Raw genomic sequence first — 17565 nt, 5'->3', positions numbered from 1 at the left:
CTGTACAGGAGCTAATCTTGGGCCTATAAACAGAACCTCACCTAGGCACGGCCAGAATACTTTCTGCATTTTGATTTATATTTTTCATTCTAGTTCAATGTTTTTCAAAGTTGGCAACTTTAAACAGTGTGGACTTGAACTCCCAGAATCCCTGGCTGGGAAATTCTGGGAGTTGAAGTCCACATTGCTTAAAGTTGCCAACTTTGAAAAACATTGATCTAGATTCTAATTTGAAAGCCAAGATAGTAGCCATAGCCATAATCAAAGCCTCATTCCCCTTTTATCTGCATCATATGACCCTCTGTGAGAATGTCACTCTTTTGTTTGAATAATAATAATAAAAGTGCAAAACTATTCAAAGAAGAAGTACTTTCCACTCTGTATTAGTTAAGAAAAACCTAGGAAATTTCAGTCAGCAAATCTAGTTTATTATTAGTAGTAACAGCGGTACTAATAGCAGCAGCAATATATCTCATTTCCCACCATCTGCACAGTCCTTGGGTGACTTAGAGGCCAAGCAAATAGCATAGTGTGATTTATTAGCAGCATCAAATGAACAATAATCATTGTATTTGTTAACATCAATATAGCATTTCTCAATGTATCATGCAAACAGACTTTATCTTTTTCCTATAGAGCTGCAATGGCGCAGTGGTTAGAATGCAGTATTGCAGGCTAACTCACTGCTCACTGCCAGGAGTTTGATTCTGAATGGTTAAAGGTTGACTCAGCCTTCCATCCTTCCGAGGTCGGTAAAATGAGGACCCAGATTATTGGGGGCAATATGTTGACTCTGCAAACTACTTAGAGAGGGCTATGTAAACTGCTTAAAGAAGCATTATGAAGTGGTATATAAGTCTAAGTGCTATTGCTATAAAGACAAATGGGACAGACTACAGGTAGTCCTTGACTTACAACAATTCATTTAGCAACCATTCAATTCAGTACAATGGCACTGAAAAAAATAACTTACTGCAGATCCTCACACTTACAACCATCAAAACATTCCCAGTCATGTGATCAAAATTTGGATATCGCTTGTATTTATGAAGGTTGTAGTGTCCTGAGGTCACATGGTCACCATTTCCAACCTTCCCATCTGGTTTCCAACAAGCAAAGTCAATAGGGGAAATCTGGATTTGCTTAATGACGATGTGGTTCTGCAGTGATTCACTTAACCATAGCAAAAAAGAGCCGAGGTGGCGCAGCAGTTAGGGTGCAGTACTGCAGGCCACTTTAGCTGACTGTGTTCAGCAGGTCAGCGGTTCAAATCTCACCGGCTCAAGGTTGACTCAGCCTTCCATCCTTCCGGGGTAGGTAAAATGAGGACCCAGATTGTTGGGGGCAATGTAAATATATCTATACATTGCTTACTGGTGTACACCGCTTAGAGAGTGCTCACACTTAAAGCGATATATAAGTCTCATAAATAAATAAATAAATAAAAAAGGTCGTAAAACGGGGCATGACTCGCTTAAGTGCTTTGCTCGGCAATGGAAATTCTGGTCCCGATTGTGGTCGTTAAGTTGAGGACTACTTGGAGGCAGAAATGAATTAATGAGAACAAAGTTAACAACACCTTCAAAAAAGGACAAAGTCATATCATAACATCCCAGCCTCCTGAGATTTGCCACGCTATGGCAAAACTCAAATATGTCCATTTTGAGAAAACGAGACTTTAACCGCAGAGTGAACGAGAGCTAAATACACAGATCTCAAAAGACCTCAGCAAACACAACCAATTTTCAACACAATTGTTCTCTGAAACAGATACATGCAATCTTTCTCACATGTAACCTGCACAACCAACCCATCTTCTACCCTGTGTCATCCCAGTTGAAGTCCTACATCAGTGATGGCGAACCTTTTAGAGACCGAGTGCCCAAACTGCAACCCAAAACCCACTTATGCATCGTCGGGTGCTGGGTGGATGTGGCCCATTGGATGGGTGTGGTCAATTGGGGGTGTGTGGCCCATTGGGTGGGCATGGCTGCAGTGGTAACAGCAGACTGGGTGGGACAAAAAAGTTCAATCAGTCAATTCCAACTTTGTAAGATCTTTTTTTTCCCCGTGAGAAGTTGAAATTGACTGATTGATTGAACCTCTTTTTTTTTTTGCACAGAGGCCTAAAGCGAAAAGGTTTTATAAAACCCAGCTGAAGGCCTAGGACTGGGGCGACGGCGTGCGTGCCCACAGAGAGGGCTCTGAGTGCCACCTCTGGCACCCGTGCCATAGGTTCGCCACCCCTGTCCTACATCCTTTGAACCACACTTTGCATTCTGATGAAGTGAACCGCAGCTCATGAAAGCTGATGCCTTTTAATCTCTTAGTTGGAAAAGAGGCTGCTAGACCCTTCTGAATTTTGGCCACCCTCAACTACTTAGCTGTCTTCTTGTGAAGGCCATTCTGATGACCCCAACGAAGAAAGCAACACATAGGTGTACTTTGCAAGGCAGAAGCAGGTACCTCCATTGGCTATCCATTTCCCAGGCTGAGGGTTGAACTCTGAGCTCCCTCCACTTGCGCTGTGGGATAAAAGAAGCCGAAAAGCCTGTGCTAAGCTGTTTCTCCCCTCCAGGCCTGGAATGACGATGTGGCTGCTATCACTAGGAAAAATACAGGCTTTTCAGCCTGGGGGCAAGCTGGCTCAGCTGCCTCTTAGGGTGGGTTATCAATCCAAAACTCAAGGCTACTTACTCTTGACTGGGCTCCCTATCTCGGGAGTTTCCTGCCCTCTAGCCATGAGTCCAGCGCCACACAATTTAATACTACGCAGTATCAACCCCAAACAGACCCTCTCCCTTTCATTCAGTTTGGGGAATGAAGATGTCTGTGTTTAGGGGAAAAAAATTATAAACTCTCCCGGAACAACAAAGAAAAACAATGCCTTTGAATTCTACACACATTTAAGGCAAGACTCATTATTTTTCATTTAATCCACTGAATATTTGTCTATGGAAGGGAACATGGCAGCAAAGGCCTTGAAAGCATTGTGGCCTCTTTAAGATTAATAAACTTGCCTGTAGGCCAGTTTTCTTGTGAATTGGTGGCCTATGAAAGACCTGCTGAAATAATTTTGGCCAGCATTTTTTCCTTACATTTGGTTATTTTATAATATTACCATTGGTTATGTTTTTAAAAAATACTATAAATCCCATACTTAAAGATGATGTTAGGACAGTCAGTCACACCAAGCATGTATTTTAGGAAGAAAGGGATATTCATTTCCAAGAGTTAATATTTTAACTTTTTTTTTTACTTCTATTTTGTGCTCTTTCCCTTTTCTACTGCTGGGATGAGCTAACAATCCTGAAGGATACAGTAGTCCTCGATTTACGGCCACAATGGAGCTCAACATTTCTGTTGCTAAGTGAGACACTTGTTAAGTGAATTTTGCCCCACTTTATGACCTTTCTAGCCACAGCTGTTAAGTGAATCACTGCAGTTGTAAAGTTAGCAACCTAGCTGTTAAGTGGATCTAGCTTCCCCATTGACTTTGCTTGTACTTTTCCTCAGTACTCAGCTGCCTTTCTCACAAGCACAGGTAGTCCTCAACTTACATCAGTTCATTTAGTGGCCATTCAAAGTTATAATGGCATTGAAAAAAGTGAATTGTAACCATTTTTCACACTTATGACTGTTGCAGCTTCCCCGTGGTCACGTCATCAAAATTCAGATACTTGGCCACTGACTCGTATTTATGACGGTTGCAGTGTCCTGGGGTCATGTGATCCCCTTTTACAACTTTTTGACAAGCAAAGTCAATGGGGAAGCTAGATCCACTTAAAAGCTAGGTTGCTAACTTTACAACTGCGGTGATTCACTTAACAGCGGTGGCTAGAAAGGTCATAAAGTGGGGCAAAATTCACTTAACAAGTGTCTCACTTAGCAACAGAAATGTTGAGCTCCATTGTGGCCGTAAATCGAGGACTACCTGTATCCTTCAGGATTGTTAGCTCATCCCAGCAGCAGAAAAGGGAAAGAGCACAAAATAGAAGTAAAAAAAAAAAAGTTAAAATATTAACTCTTGAATCGGTAGCAGGAGAAAAAAAAAAAACTAGTGTCTTATTCACTGTATGATACCAAAAGCCAATTTTTCCAAAGGTCTCTCTCTCATCTGAATGTCAATGAAAACAAATCACACACACACAGACACACAGACACACACAGACACACACACACACACACACACCATTCTGTGTTTCCAACTGAACTGCTTTTACTTAATATTCTCCCACCCGAGGCATTTTTTGCCACACACGTGACAGCATTTCAAACAGAATCATTAAAGAAAGCAGGCTCAAATTGTCGTTTCATCAGATACTGTGGCCTTGTTACATGCTCAGTGTCTTACCCATTATAATGTAGGCAAGAAAAAAAAATAATAAAAACGCTTTGCACGGCTCTCAAAGAGGCGCTAAGGCCCCACTGTTAAAGCTTCAGATGTCAAGGAGAAGCAATCTGGGCCTTGCCTTCTACAGCCTGTCACCCTATAAATCAGAGGTCCCCAACTTTTTGAGCACCAGGGACTAGTGCTGTGGAGAGAGCTTTTTCTGCAGACCGGAGGGGCCCTGGTTGCACGTACTGCCTGCATCCCGCAGATGGGGCTTTGTTTGCTTGCACAGCCCAGTTTCTGGCTTACCGCGGCCCGGTGCCAGTCCACGGACTGGGGGTTGGGGACCCCTGTTATAAATGTCATAGAATCCAATTCCCATAATCTACAACCATATGATATTTTCATTGGGGATTAAAAGGCAAAGTCTCCTTCGTGTCAAGCTTAAGTCCTGCTGACTTCATGGACGCATTCGTGCAATTTTCTTAGACAAACTCATGCAAATAGTTTGCCATTGACTTTGTGCAAGATGTTTTCTAACTGCCCTGGGATTCCTCTGGAGGGGGTCTTTTCCTCTCATTTCCCTTTATTTTGTTTGTAAACAACTCAAGGCAGCAGACATATCTAATATTACTTCCACCTCAATTTTCCCTACGGCAATAACCCTGTGAGGTGGGTTGGGCTGAGAGAGAGTGACTGGCCCAAAGTCAACCAGTTGGCTGTCATGCCTAAGGCAGGACTAGAACTCACCATCTCCTGTCTTCTAGCCTGGTCGTTTAACCATTAGACCAAACTGGCTTATTGATGGAGAACAAACTGATCAGCAGGTCTGCAGTCTGAAGCACTATCTGCTTCTTCCCCATCTTGCCCAAAAGTTTTGAGGACAGCTCCTGACCTTTACAAAGGTATATATTTTGTCAAGAAAACCTTTTTAAACCCATGGTGGGATGACTGCATTGATTTAATACGGTGTTTCACAATCTGGACAAGTTTAAGATATGTGGACTTCAACACCCAGATTTCTCCAGCCAGCGTTGCTGTCTGGGGAATCGTGGAGTTGAAGTTCACACATCTTCAAGTTGCCAAAGTTGAGCAATGTTACTCTAGAGAATGAGGAGGATGACTTTGTTGGAAGAAAGCAAGTTCTGCTGACAAGGGGTACAAATCCAGAATATGCAGATCACATGTGGAAATGGCTTAGTCAGGGGTTCTCAACCTTGGCAACTTTAAGACTTGTGGACTTCAACTCCCAGAATTCCTCAGCCAGCCACAATCACATTTGCAAGGTTCTGTTATTACAGCCAATCCCAATAAAAGCAGTTTTAGGTTTCCTATGGAGTTGATTTCTTGGTCTGATCTACCTAGGTGGGCTGATTACATACACACACATGCACACACACACACACACACACACACACACACACACACACACAGCCCTCAACTTTTTTGGTCTGGTCTACTTAGGTGGGCTCATTACATATACAAACATATATGATTATATATACAACAGCACAGCTCCTGAGGTTAGCCAGCATTGGCAGTTTGTTCTGGGTAGGGATGCCTGCAGGAGGTAAACATTCAAAATGGTAACTAAGGCTGCCATCTTGACTTTTTGACATTCCCCTATATACATCCCTGGCCCTGTGTGGGCCTCACCATGGGAGGCTGGCAGAAACCTTTTCTCCAGATGTCCTACCTAAAAAATGTGGTCCACCATAGTTGATTGAAATGTTAGACTGGATAATCATTAGTTTGATCAGGAAAGATGCTATATATTTATGGCTGGAAACCCATCATAGGTAAACTTGTATAAACAATGTTCATCTGAATAAAGTTTTAACAATGTCCCTAAAGTACCCTTTATTCCCCCTTTCCTGGAATCTTCCTCCAAGCACAAACAGACAGACATTCAATCTTTTTCTTGGAAGCCAACGGATTGCTTATCACGACAGTCACAACTTCGATAGAAGAGGTGCCGAGTTATTCTTCAGAATTCCCTGGTAATATTTGCATTGGAAGCAAGTATGTGAGTTGAATGTGTGAGTGAAGCAAGCAAAATGATCCCATTCTTCTCCTCAAGGAGAAATCAAGGCCAGGATGAGATCCATATCTAATCTAACTTCATCCCAGACATTCTCAGCCCAAGAACAATAACAAGCAAAACAATTCACTGAGCAAATTAGATCAACTTTTTTTTAGCTGGAGTCCCCCAGAGGGTCTTGATCTTCAAATCCTATAATCCTCACTGTTATGTCCCGAGCCTTGCAAACGGCTCGGGCGTTTGCAGGCAGTCCCGGGCAGGTGCAAAGCTGCCCGGGACCAGACAGGCTGTCGCCAGCGCCGTGCGCATGCGCGGGTGCTGGCGCGGGAAAAGTAACCCATTTACCCGGGAGTTGCCTATATAAGAGGCTGTGAGGCGTTTGGGCTGAGCTGAAGCCATCTTCCTGTAAGCTGAACGCTGAATAAAAGAACCTGAGAACTCCAGCTGCTTCTCGTGTCTGTTTTCCCGCCAAGGACGCAACACTGGCGACGAGGTGGGATGCCTTGCACTACCTGGAAAGGAAAAAGTGTAAGCTTACCCAAGGAGTCCTGAGCGGCGGAAGAGGAACGGTGTTGACTCAGCAGCTGCCCGCCAATCCAGTGCGCATTCGGGGGTAGGCTGGCTGATAGACCCGTCTCCTGAAGATCCGAACATGGCGAAAATCGGAAGGCTTGCGGAATTCGACGTCTCACATCCAGAGCGGTGGGAGTCCTACGTATCCAGAATGGAGAACTACTTCAAGGCAAACCACGTGAGGGAAGATAGCTTGAAGGCTGCCACCCTGCTTTGCGCTTGCGGCCAAGACGCCTTCGAAATCGCAGAAAACCTTGCAGCACCTGTTCCAGTAGAGTCTGTAAGCTACGCAGACCTGAAGAAGCTGCTGAAGGACCCCTTCCACCCCAAGGTGTCCGTTATCTCATGGCGCCACACCTTCGAGCAGAGGGATCAACGGTCCGGGGAGTCAGCCAAGGAGTACATCGCCGCGTTACGGAAGGACGCCAAGCCCTGCGAGTTCAAGGACCTCGAGGAACGACTGAGGGACCGATTCGTGTGCGGGTTGAGGCATCGAGAGCTACAACAGAGACTTTTCGCTAAGGAATAATTATCCTTCCAAGACGCTTTAAGGGAAGCCACCGCGGAAGAAGCAGCAGGCGGCGCCGTCAAGAACATGCGGCCGATCAGAAGCAGTGCAGAGGGTGCGTCCGTGCCCCAAGAAGACGTCCGACGAAACTCCGAGGAGGATCCGGACGAAGAAGTCGACCGTCTACACCCCGCGAAGGGAGGAAATCAGAAGGAAAGCTCTTCAGCTCCGCTCAAGTGCATCGGCTGTGGAGGTCGCCACAGGAGAACCGACTGCAAGTTCCGCTCCGCTACCTGCCGGGCATGCGGCAACCAAGGGCACATTGCAGCTGTGTGTCTGGGCCGACGAAAGGCACAACCTCAAGAAGAACGCCTGAAGGGTACCAGAGTCCCCAGCCAGAATAGGGTAGGTTTTTGCGCTTCGCGTAGAAACATTTGTAGGACAGGCACACACAAGCCCATGAAGAAAAAGCTGTCACTCAACGTGAAGATACAAGGGGTTCCATTATCTATGGAACTAGACACAGGGTCTGCCCTTTCCATCATTTCATTGCATACATTTAGGAAGATTTGTTCCAGTAGTGGGACTAAGGCCAAGTTAAGGCCTTCGGATATTGTATTAACTGATTTTCAGAACTCAAGAGTGTGTGTTAAGGGGGAGGCCACCCTTAACGTGCAATACAAGAGTTTTGAAGGTCCACTAGACTTGTTAGTAGTAGGGGGTGAAAGAACGAGTCTCATAGGACTCGATTGGTTTGAGGCCCTGGGGATACACGTCACAGGCCTCAACAGCTTACAAACACTCGACCTACAGGAAGTCTGCAAGGAATTTGCAGATGTTTTCAGCCCCCAGCTGGGCACATTCAAAGGACCACCTGTGTCATTAAAGCTAGACCCCACTGTCACTCCCATTAGGATTAAAGCAAGAAGGGTCCCTTTTGCTTTAAAAAGTAAGATTGACACTGAATTAGACAAACTAATACAACAAGGAATCCTAGAAACTGTTGATTCCAGCCCATGGGAGACCCCCATTGTCACGCCTCTAAAGGCAAATGGTGACATTCGCATTTGTGCTGATTACAAATGCACACTCAATAAGTCATTGCAGCAACATGCCTATCCTGTTCCTGTGGTCAGTCACATCCTGGCCTCTCTCAAGGGGGGGCGTGTTTTTGCAAAGCTTGACCTAGCTCAAGCCTATCAACAGCTGCCTGTTGATAATGATGCTGCCATAGCTCAGACTATTGTGACCCACAGGGGAGCCTTTAAGGTAAAAAGGCTGCAGTTTGGAGTGAATGTCGCTCCTGGGATTTTCCAAAGCGTAATGGAAAAAACACTACGAGGTATACCAGGGGTCTGCCCCTACTTTGACGATGTCTTGATTGCAGGAGACTCCACACACATTCTAGCTGAAAGGCTTAGGGCTGTCCTGTTAAGATTCAGGAAATCAGGCCTTAAGCTCAGAAAAGACAAATGCACGATTGGGGTGCCTTCTACTGAATTTCTGGGATTCAAAATTGATGCTGCTGGGATTCATCCTGCTGAATCCAAACTAACTGCTATTTTAGAAGCACCCAGGCCAAAGTCTAAGGCCGAACTTCAGGCCTTCTTAGGCCTCCTGAATTTCTACAATTCTTTTCTTCCACATAAAGCTAGTGTAGCTGAGCCTCGTCACAGGCTACTAGACAAACAAGCTGTGTGGCTGTGGTCACAAGCACATGAGGCTTGCTTTAAAGAAGTCAAGGCCTTGCTCACTTCTAACAGTGTTCTTGCACATTTCAACGAGTCTCTCCCTGTGTGCATCGCTTGTGATGCATCCCCTACGGGGTTGGAGCTGTCCTGAGTCACCTCAGGTCTGATGGAACTCAGGTTCCTATTGCATACTACTCCAGAACATTGTCTTCTGCCGAGCGCAACTACGCTCAGATAGACAGGGAGGCTCTGGCTGTTGTTGCTGGAATTAAAAAATTCCACGATTTTCTATATGGCAGGAATTTCACGGTCTTCACTGACCATAAGCCTCTGCTGGGACTGTTTACCACACGTAAGCAGACTCCCCACATCATTTCCCCTAGAATGCTTAGGTGGTCTATTTTTTTGTCTGCATATGATTTTTCTACTCCAACAGCCTGGGAAAGAAATGGGCCATGCTGATGCCTCAGTAGGTTGCCTCTGCCGAGTAGTAGAAGCTGACCCACGCAGCTGTCAAAAACATCTATCAATTTCCAGCTTACCCGAGTTCCTCTTAGTGCCGGGATGTTACCGCTATGAAACAGGTACAGATCACACACTTTCACGTGTCCGCTCCTGGGTTCCCTGTCCGGGGGGGGGGGTTTTTTTTTTGTGGGGGGGGGGGGCCTGAGCACTGCCCTAGTCCTGAGTCAGAGTTTGTCCAAAAGGAACGAATTGTCACCTTTTCTCGGTTGTTTGCTTTTGGAAACCAGAGTTGTCCTTCCCACCTCAATGAGGCTGGGTCTTAGATCACCCACGAGGGTCATCCTGGCATTGTTTGTATGAAGGCTCTTGCACGCAGCCACTTGTGGTGGCCTGCTTTAGATAAAGATATTGAGGCTAAGGTACACGCATGCCACATGTGCCAACGATCTCGCCCAGAGATGCCCCAAGCTCCTGTGCAGAAATGGGAGGAAACACAGTCCCCATGGTCTAGGGTGCACATTGACTACGCTGGGCCCTTTCAGGGCCAGTTCTTCTTGGTCCTTGTTGACAGCCATTCAAAATGGCTTGAGGTTGTGCCTGTCTCGTCCACCACCACTGCAAAGACTAGTCAGGTACTGAGGGGGATTTTTGCTGCACACGGGCTGCCAGATGTCATTGTGTCTGACAACGGCCCTCAATTCACCTCCTCCGAATTCCAAGCTTTCTTACAGGCAAACCTGAGTCGTCATGCCACATCTGCGCCTTTTCACCCATCCACCAACGGTATGGCTGAACGCATGGTGCGCATCGCAAAGGACGCCTTGAAGAGACTCACCTACGGGGACTGGCATCACAGGTTGGCTGACTTTCTACTTTCTTATCGCACCACACCGTCCACTTCTACAGGGAGAAGTCCAGCTGAACTTCGTTGGGGGCGCCAACTTACTACGAGACTTGACCGGTTGCATCCGGACAGACTGCCTTCATCTACCTCACATCCTTGGGCACCTAGACAACTACTTGTGGGTGCCCCGGTTTGGGCTCGCAATTACGGGCCTGGTCATACATGGGTCCCCGCTTCTGTGTCCAGGATCACAGGTCCTCTCTCATACGAGGTTGCCCTGGACAACGGTCGTGTCCTGCGTCGGCACATCGACCAACTCCGCTCTAGGCGGGACTTTTCTGCTGAAACTCCTGGGTCTTTTCCAGGGGGGGCGGGGGACCCTTTGGAGCAAAGGGAAGGGCAAGAGCTACTGCCCATCGCCACTGAGGGAGCCACAAACGGCTCGTCCCAAGGTTCTGCAATTGCTCCGAAAAGGAAGTCTTGGAGTTTACCCACACAACAGGCACTCACGCCTACTCCAGCCAGGGAGTTACCCCGGGGGCATACTCACTTTCCACACACAGCACACAGCACTCCAGCAACGGAGGATACCCGGGGGCATCCCAAAAAATCATTCCCCGCAAGAGAGCTGGCACACAATGCCCAAGGTTGGCCTGACCTTACCCCAAATCCTACAGGGGGTCAAACATACACAGAGCTAGTCGAGGAACCAAGTCCCGACTACAACACCCCTAGCACAAATAAGGGGACACCTGAGTTTTGGGAGAGTACAGAAACCCACACGAGCCCAAACACAGAATGGGGTTCAGGGAATAGACAGCCTCCTGACAGGTCTTGGACTGACCTAGGGGGTTCTACAGAGACGCCCAGCCGTGGCTATCACTTCAAGGGGCCTGAGGGTCTACAGCTAGGTAGGACAACCAGGTCACAAAGCAACAGAAGCCCTGGCCTGACGAGCCCGGTGGGCAAGCAAGCAGGCCAGGCATCGGGCACAGTCCTTGGAAGACACCAGGGCACAGTAGAGAGAACAGGCTCATGCCTCCCTCCAGTCAGGGAACTTATGCCAGTAACCCAGAGCTAAGAAGGTCACAGAGAGCAAAGAAATCTCCTAAGTACCTAGAAGATTACATAACAGTGTTGGCAAGACAGAAGCCAGTAAACAGTGGGAACACTGGGGAGCAAATTGTCGTGTAAAATAAATGTTGTATGTTGATAGTAGTTTTAGCCCGGGGGAAAGGGGTGTTATGTCACGAGCCTTGCAAACGGCTCGGGCGTTTGCAGGCAGTCCCGGGCAGGTGCAAAGCTGCCCGGGACCAGACAGGCTGTCGCCAGCGCCGTGCGCATGCGCGGGTGCTGGCGCGGGAAAAGTAACCCATTTACCCGGGAGTTGCCTATATAAGAGGCTGTGAGGCGTTTGGGCTGAGCTGAAGCCATCTTCCTGTAAGCTGAACGCTGAATAAAAGAACCTGAGAACTCCAGCCGCTTCTCGTGTCTGTTTTCCCGCCAAGGACGCAACACTCACCTAGCAACACAATTTGAGGAAAAGCTGAAATAAGATATTAGAATAGATTGGTTAGATTGTGACAAAGAAACTAACCATCTTTTCAACCTGGAACAGATTCATGGAAGCTCTCCAGAACAAACTGTAGCTTTTTCTGTAGAATCAAGACCAATGATTTCAATGGGATTTCTTCCAGAATGATGAGAATGCAGCAAGAATGACTGAACCTGAGATGAAAGAGAAGCTGCCCCCCCTCTCTATCTATCCATCATCTCTCTCTCTCTCTCTCTCTCTCTCTCTCTCTCTCTCTCTCTCTCTCTCTCTCTGTCAAACTCTGTAATCCTGCACTTATTCCCAAACAGAGGCAAGCCACAAATGTTCTAGGATGATGCATTGGTGAAGATGTTGGTCTATGTAGCTTATAGAAGATGTTCTTGATGGAGAGCCGGAAGGTCCATTACAAAGGCAATGATCAGATGAACGTCACTTAAGTCCTTATGAAGACAGGGGTTTAAGAAAACACCTAAAGCAGGTACTCCCCTAATTCGCATGAAGATAAAAGAGGAAGGAAGGGAATACATTCAGACTTGCAATATTCTGTTTCTTTAGCCATTCTAATAAAAATAGCCCCATGCAAAGTCGGTTTCTTGATCTGGACTACCCTGTAGGGCTGACAGACTACCGGTAGGAGTGGGAAGAATCAGTTTCAAGTCCAAGCTCCCTGGGTGACCTTGGGTAAGACCCTCCTTCTAGCCCAAGAACCAACATGGTCCAGTGATGAAGATACTGGGCCAAGATTGGAGAGATCCAGGTTCCGTTTCTCTCTCAGCCATGGCAGCTCCTTGGGAGACTTAGGGCCAAAACTCTTTCAGCCTAGTCCAGGAGTAGGCAGCCTCAGCTCTTTTATGATTCATGGACTTCAACTCCCAGAATTCCTGAGTCAGCACCCCTGGCCTAGTCTATTTCACAGTGTCCTTGTGGATGAAAAGAGGAGTGCGGTGTATGCCACTCTTGACTTCTTGAAAGAAAGGTGGGATATGAATCCAAGGATTAGATTATATCTATCAGTTCAGGGCAGATGATGGCGCAGCAGTTAGAGTGCAGTACTGCAGGCCACTTTAGCTGACTGTGTTCAGCAGGTCAGCGGTTCAAATCTCACCGGCTCAAGGTTGACTCACCCAGATTGTTGGGGGCAATGTAAATATATATATATATATACATTGCTTACTGGTGTACACTGCTTAGAGAGTGCTTGCACTTAAAGTGGTATATAAGTCTCATAAATAAATAAATAAATAAATAAATAAATGATCAGAGAGTAAGGGAATATATTGGCAGATCTTTGTGATAAGTTGGTGAGTAGGGACCAAGGGCAAAGGTTCAGACCTACTCTGCAGTATAAATGGTGGCAGAGACTGGCCTGTTTTATTATCAAGAAAACAAATATCTCAGTGTTCTTGTTTACAAACCTATTGGATTGTAAACCTTGAAACTTCAGGAACAGCGTTCCCAAAGAGGAATCTGCAGCCCCCTCTGGAGCTGACAGTTAAGGGGGGGGGGTAAGGTTTCAGGTGGTAGAAACCTAAGAGATTTAAGAGAAAGGTTGAACAGAAGCTGTGTAGCTTCTATTTCTTCCCCCTCCAAGAAGAATCCACTAATGGGGTTAGAAGGAAAATAATTCCCTTGAGTCAAACCTGTTAGAAGTCAAAGTTTTTTGGGAGTCAAGATTGTCATGTCCTCATGGGTGAAAGACTAAGTTGAAAAACTGGGAGGTCCCAGGCAAGGACGGGCATGACAACTTTGACAACTTAGTCTGATTGGGCAGGAGGACTGAAATAACCCATTGGTGGATTCTTCATCCATCATGCTGGAGAATGATTAGTTTATCGGAATATAAAATACAAAAAAAATGAAAGCAATGTGAAACTAGGAGGGGAAAGGACAAAGTGTAGGGTAGAAGGGAGAAAAGAAAAAAAAGGAGGTCTTTTTTTCTTAAAAAAAAGTTTAGAGTTTTAACATGGATGTAGAAAAAGAATTGGTTCCTTTTAAGATTAAAGACTCTGAGAGAGTATAGTAAATTTTGTTAATAAAAACGATGATATTTTATAAAGATTAATAATTGCAAACAGAAACATATATTATGTCCCACAGCAAGAAAAAAATGGGTAAAATTGATTGCTTATTCAAAGAAAAAAATATATCTATTTTTGTTTCCATTTGGAAACCATTTCTGGATTTTGTGCTTGTGATGGAGAAAAACGAAACCTTCATTTCGGTTTTGCTGATTAGATAGATTAGATAGATAGAAATGATTAATATATATCATTGTGTAAAAATAAAAGGTTGAGGCTGTAATGTTATTATCTTCTACTGTGCTAAAAGAGTCAGAAGGCAACTGCCAAATATCTCCATTTTCTGAGACAGGTCTCTTCATTCATTCAGTGGCTTGGAAGATGATCTAATAGGCCATAGGAATAACTTAGAGGAAGTACTGCAATCAAGTCAACGGTTAGATCTGAGTCCAGGGCAGAAATGTAATTTGAGAAAGTGTCTCAGATGTGACCCTCTTTATTTCTTTTTAGCGGAATGGCAGAGGAAAGGAAATTGCATTTAAACTTTCAAGATTCTTTTAATGCAACCTTATCAATGCAACCTTATCCAGGTTGTCCACGACTTACAACAGTTAGTTTAGTGACCGTTCAAAGTTACGACGGCTGAAAAATGTGACTTATGACCATTTTTCACAGTTATGACCTTTGCAGCATCCCCATGATCATGTGATGCTTGGCAACTGGTTCATATTTATGACTGTTGCTGTGTCCCAAGATCATGTGGTCACCTCTTGTGTCTTTCTGACAAGCAAAGTCAGAGGAAGCAGGATTCAGTTAATAATCGGGTTACTAACTTATCAACTGCTGTGATTCACTTAACAAATACGGTCATAAAATGAGGCGAAACTCACTTAACAAATATCTCACTTAAGAACAGAAATTTTGGGCTCAATTGTGGTCATAAGTCGAGGTCTGCCCGTAATAGCATTAGCATTCATAACTTTCATATTTTTTATGATACATGACATGAAACAGCCAGTAACACAGAGTTCTTTGCACAGTGACACCATGATGCACGTCCCATCATTTTAATGTCACTGTGGCTTTTTTTACTGATGCTCTGAATATGTGTCACTGCACATCTCATCATTCCCAGACAGCATCTAGCCAACCTAGTCCACCACATCTGAAAGGATGGAGAATCTACTCCTGGCACAGTTTGCTTATTTAATGGATTCAGTTTACATCGCTGCCCACTGGGTGGCCAACAACATTAAAAACAGCCAAAGAAACGCAAACAGTAGAAAATCAGGAAGGAAAAATGACACCACCCCCCCAACCCCACAAATACCCACAGCATTGGGGTCAACATTCACTTCGCATACATGTAAGCTCGGAGGTAAATTAATTTAGGCTTCCTGTGCTCCTCATGACATTTAGTGCTCCTCATAAAATGTCTACTTTGACATTCCTCTTTTCTTGAGTGTTTTTGCTGAGAGGATGCCAAATTGGAAGAAACGATACTTTTTCAACAAGATACATATCTGTAATGAAAACACTATATTATAACCAGCCACCCATCCATCTTCTCTCTCTCTCATGCGCACAATTTCAGAACTAAATCCTCCTGTTTTCCAAAAAGAAATGAGAACTGTGGGAACCGACTCACTCAGTCTTTTTTTTTTTTTTACAGACATTCTACCCACCAGGTTTATTTCCTAATTGCCCAAATATAGATTGTGTTGCTGGCTTGAACAACCTTGAATCTCCCTGGCTGAAGGGTTGGGGGGGCAGGGAGAAAGTCCCAAAGAGGGTTAAATAACCAATTTAATCACTGCAACACCTCTGGCGGTCTCAGTTTCAAGTCACAGGTATTTATAGCTCTCTCTTGTTCTCTAGCTCTTCTATATCTGTTAACCAACAAACAGCCCCAGGGAGCTGAGAATCAGAGAATCCGAAGAATTTAATCTACTGCTGCAACTCTCTTCAGAAGCTGTCCACCTTTTAGTCTTCTAATAGCTTTCCCAATTCAGATTGATTCACTCACAAGGGGAATACTTGGTTTTTTAAAACAAATATTCATAATTGTCAGATATAAGCAACCAGAGCCCCTTGTGAATAGTCTTAAGCAGAAACTTTATTGTTGGTCACCTATATTACAAGAACCTCACCAGACTAACTGCGTTCTCTTGGGAACGGTCAGATAAGACTCCAAAGATTCTGGGGTGAAGCCAGCCCTGTGCCACTTTCCACAGTGCAAGGACTCTAAGCTGAGCCCCAGCTTATTAATTCCCTTCAATCTAATTGAAGAGTCCATCACAATAATAGGATAATAGGAGGGAGAATCCAAATAAACAGCATCAGTCATAGCACTTTCTTTTCCATGTCCACCAATAAATTAAAATAAAGAGTAGCACTGAGGGACATTCTAAAGCAGCGGTTCTCAACCTATGGGTCACGACCCCATTTGGGGTCGATCGATCATTTCACGGGGGTTGCCAAGCAAGGCTGTCTGCTATTTTTTCCCCCTTTTCCGGCGGGTGCCTTACCTCCCTTGGGCTGGCCCAGCTGGTGGCCCAGCCGGTGGTCAGCCTGCTCCGTCTCTGCCGCTTGCCAACTACGCCTCAGCCGGCGCAGGGGGGCAGCACCACGCATGCGCGGCGCTCCCGGGCAGGGAAAGTCCCCGACTTACAACCGGTTGGGTAGTCCTTGACTTAAGACCGGTTTAGTCCTCGACCTACGACCGGTTTAGTCGACTTACGACCGGTTGGGGGTCGCAGCATTAAAAAGGTTGAGAACCACTATTCTAAAGGAATGCTCAACTGTTACCTTTTAGCTAATGGCGTGTACAAACTCAGTTCATGTGGCTAGTTATTGGTTCAGTGTGTCAGGAAAACCCAGAAAACTGGGTTGAATGAACCATGGTTCAGCTAACAAAGATGTCATGTCAAGACAGTTATTTAGAGATCAAGTGACGAAGGCTGGGCATGAGTGTCCTATCTTTATTGTCCAATCTTCCCTCTTGTGCTCTCCAACTCTCTAATTTCCATCAGACCCACTCAAGTCAAGGAGAGTCACCAGGAAAGTAGATTTTGCCCACTGCCTTTTTTCAAGATGGAAAGGATGGGTGGTTTTGAAGGTTTATAGTGAGAGGCGGATCCCCAATAATCAGCACCATCAATATTTTAAGGATCTCCAGGTTTATATTGGGAGGGGAAAAAGCAGGCATATGTCATAGGTAGTGAAGATCTAGTAAAAGCTGTCTCTTTCTAACATCTGAAGTTCTTGTCAGGGTGACAGAGATTCTAAATCAGGAGTGGAACAAGATCAGATAAAGAACATGGAAAAATAACTGGAAAAGATTGCCTGGAACTGAACTGAGTAATACACTACATGCTCTTAAGGACTAGAATTGGGTATACATACACAGGTAATCCTCGGCTTACGACCACAATGGAGCCCAACATTTCCATTGCTAAGCAAGACATCTGTTAAGTGGGTTTTGCCTCATTGTACGACCTTTCTTGCCACAGTTGTTAAGAGAGCCACAACAGTTGT

Source organism: Crotalus tigris, unplaced genomic scaffold (assembly GCF_016545835.1).
Source record: "Crotalus tigris isolate CLP2741 ecotype Arizona unplaced genomic scaffold, ASM1654583v1 scf7180000019504.1669754, whole genome shotgun sequence".
NCBI lineage: Eukaryota > Metazoa > Chordata > Lepidosauria > Squamata > Viperidae > Crotalus > Crotalus tigris.
Note: the sequence above shows the minus strand (reverse complement) of the source record.